Source organism: Solanum dulcamara, chromosome 1 (genome assembly GCF_947179165.1).
Source record: "Solanum dulcamara chromosome 1, daSolDulc1.2, whole genome shotgun sequence".
In the NCBI taxonomy this organism is placed as follows: domain Eukaryota; kingdom Viridiplantae; phylum Streptophyta; class Magnoliopsida; order Solanales; family Solanaceae; genus Solanum; species Solanum dulcamara.
In genome coordinates this window covers 50,350,443-50,353,718 of record NC_077237.1, presented here as the reverse complement: position 1 = coordinate 50,353,718, position 3,276 = coordinate 50,350,443, and positions in this window count along the sequence as shown.

The window sequence follows — 3,276 nt, the reverse complement described above, 5'->3', positions numbered from 1 at the left end:
AATGAATAGAATTAGAGGTTTAGGTTAATTTATAGAGTTGAATTAGGTCCTAAAAATGTCTAGGTTCATTAACTAATAATTTAGCAAAAGTCTAAAATGCCTTTAAAAAACTTAATTTTGGCCAGGAAACCCTTCTAGGTCTACGACGCGGACCTGTCATGATCAACTCGGCCAGAACTGCTTCCCAGGTCCACGACACAGTCCTGTCGTGGACCACTCGGCTGGAAAACTGTCCCAGGTCCGCGACGCGGTCCTGTCGCGGACCATACTATTTTGTGGATTCTTCAAAAAATCTTCTTCCGTTCTAAGGGTCCTAAAAATCCACCGAGACCATTTTCCCGTAGGTTTTGACCCCCTGATAAATATTCTAAACTCGGATTTTCCAAAAAGATTAAAGATAATATGTTACATGAGCGACCTATTTTCAAGGCATTCTTAAGGCACTTATGAGCATTTTTTTGATTTATTTTTTGATTTGTAAGGGATGTTACATGAAGTCTAAGTAGTTGAGTGACCTGCTTCGTGCTGCAACATTAAATTAGGCGTTATTTTGGAGAAAACCCAAGGATTGTACTTGTGATAGGCTAATTTTTGTTTTTGAAGTTTTATAGTGTCACGGTGTGTTCTGTGAGTGCAGGGATTTAAAGAAGGAGAAAATACCAAAAAATGGGACAAGTCCTTCCTCCACATGAACCTATACAGATCGTATAGAACACCACAGCCCGTGGTGATAAAGCGTGAAGGCAACTGGTAAAATGGGCTTCAGGTTTATGGTTGGGTTTACGGCCCGTGAAAGTCTTCATGGATTTTTTAGCCTTCGGTGAACCCAGGTGTATTTGTTTTTGCTTTTGGCTGAGTCAGTGACCACAAAAGGGTTCCACGAACCGTAATGATCTTCACAATCAGTACCACGGTCTATGGTATTTTAGTTGGGAAAAATTAAAGGCACCTAACCTGTCCAACCCATAACCTAATTCCCAAAGTATAAATGGGTTTGCACCCAAATTCTCACCCAAACACGGTCAATTTTCAATTCCCTTCACATTCAAACACCTTCTCACTCGTCCAAACCGCCAAAATGGATAATTCTACTCACTAATCTCCCAAAAGTCGAAGCGTACAAGCAGGTCATTGTTGAAATTAACTACATCACATCGCCATCATCATCTTTTTATCCTAATTCTGCCCGTTCAAATCATCAAAGTGAGTCCTTTTGCTTTTGATTTTTCAGTATATGAGTTCATTTGTAAGCATGTGCTTAGGGTTTGATTTTATTGTGAGTATGTAATTTTGGGGTGGTTTTAATTATGAAAGTGTGTGTGTATCAAAATGACTTGTGAAATTATTGATGAATGTGTTGAGTTGATGAAGTGACTAGGTTAGGGACGAAGGCACTTTCCACGGCCTGTAGTATAGTTCACGGACTGTGGTGGATGCCCGTTGTCTCTACAATTGAAATCTTTCTAAGTGTATGTTCATGAAAGGCATCACGGACTGTGGTGTTCTTCATGGACTGTGAAGTCATCCGTGATCTAACACTTTAAAAATTTTCAACCCTTTTTCCTGAACCTACTTACTGGAACTCTTCATAGGACCCTTCACGGAGCGTTTAATCCTTCACAGTCTGTGAATACCCACCATGTAGAAAGACTTGAATAAAAATCTGGAAAACTGGAAAATTACCAAAATAAGTTTTAATTCTAAATTTACGTGTGATTTCCCCATGATGGATTAAGTGACGTCATTCTTAAGGGGAATTTTTATGTGTGTATAAATATTGGAAAGTCTTAGTACCTACTGAATTTGTCACATTATCTTCGGCAAATTCTAACTAACTCTTTATCTCTTTAAAGATAACATGGGCCTTAAACGCAAGGCTCCGCAGTCCCAACTCCATGACTCACCATCTGAGGAATCATCTAACAATTCGAATTAGGAGTCAGGAAATGAAACATCTAGTAGTTTTAAGGTAAGGGTCACAATAAAAATCTCCCTCTATGCACCTCATACCACTAGAGCCATAGAAGCTACTCAGACCGAGGCCGCTCCCTCCCATTCTAAAGAGGAGGCAGCCAACTCAGGCAATAAGGAAAGTGAAGATAATGAGCAATATAGAGAAGAGGAATGTGGCTCCGATAGTGAAGAAGGTGAAAAAGCCATGACAGTATAGAGAGACAAGAAACTGAGAGAGAAAGTGACCCTATAGCTCATCAAACCCTAATTCAATTCATGAAAAATATTTCGTCAAAGACCGGTCAATATAATATATTTACAAATGGCTTGACCAAAGGCTCTATGGGTTTGTGCAAATGGGCAATTATACCAAAAGTATGGGTCATCATCGATAACCTCTCTGAGTTGCCTGATATCAAGGACTTGTTTGAAAATCATCACATTGGATAGATGATAAGCAACAAGGCTATTATGGATAATTCCTCACCCAAGAGTTTTGGCCACTTGGGAGGTTTTTTTCCATGTTTCTTTTCTTTCAAGCGTAGTATCTAGTAGAACTAGTATATTTAGGTTGTTTTTGTTGTAAATACAAGAGTCTATATAAGTATGTAGTAGCCTTTAAACGTGAATAATATGCTTTGAAGTGAATAAAAATGACCCCTAGTTAAAATTTTGAAAATGCTATGTGATTTTATCTGAACTATGAAAATTGACTTGGTAGGATCCTTATAGGACATTATACATATTGACTTATGAATCAAATGCTAGCTTGAACATGATTGTGTTGATTGGTGCTGAATAGTGTAAGATATGTGCCATGTGTGTGAGAGCCGAATTCCCCAGTTTGAACAATGTGTAAGTAAGCTTGAACTTTTCTAGATAGTCTCACTGAAATGATAGAATAACTTGATTAGGACAGGATCATAGGACATTATTGAAAATAAGTCAGTTAGCCTAAAAATGACCAGCCAAATAAAATTATACCCTTTGAACCAAAATTTTGAGCCTAAAAAGACCTTTTCTTTGAAATAACACAATTCACCTTCTTTGTCTGAATGTAGACCTTTATCTTGGCCCTGGTCCCTCCAAGGACTATGTATACCTCAACTCAGGCTAAAAGCCTAAGTTGAGGGTGGCTTCTATAGAGAAAAGTGGGAAATGCTGGGGTATGAAAGAAAGTGTGTAATAAGAGAAAAAAAAGAATTGGGTTGTGGTCACAAGGAAAATAAAAAGTGTAAAGTAACAGAAAAATCCAGTGAAATGAGGAAAAAAGTTAGAAAAAGAAAGAAACAAAAGCGGAAACCACACCTGGGCATAAAGAAA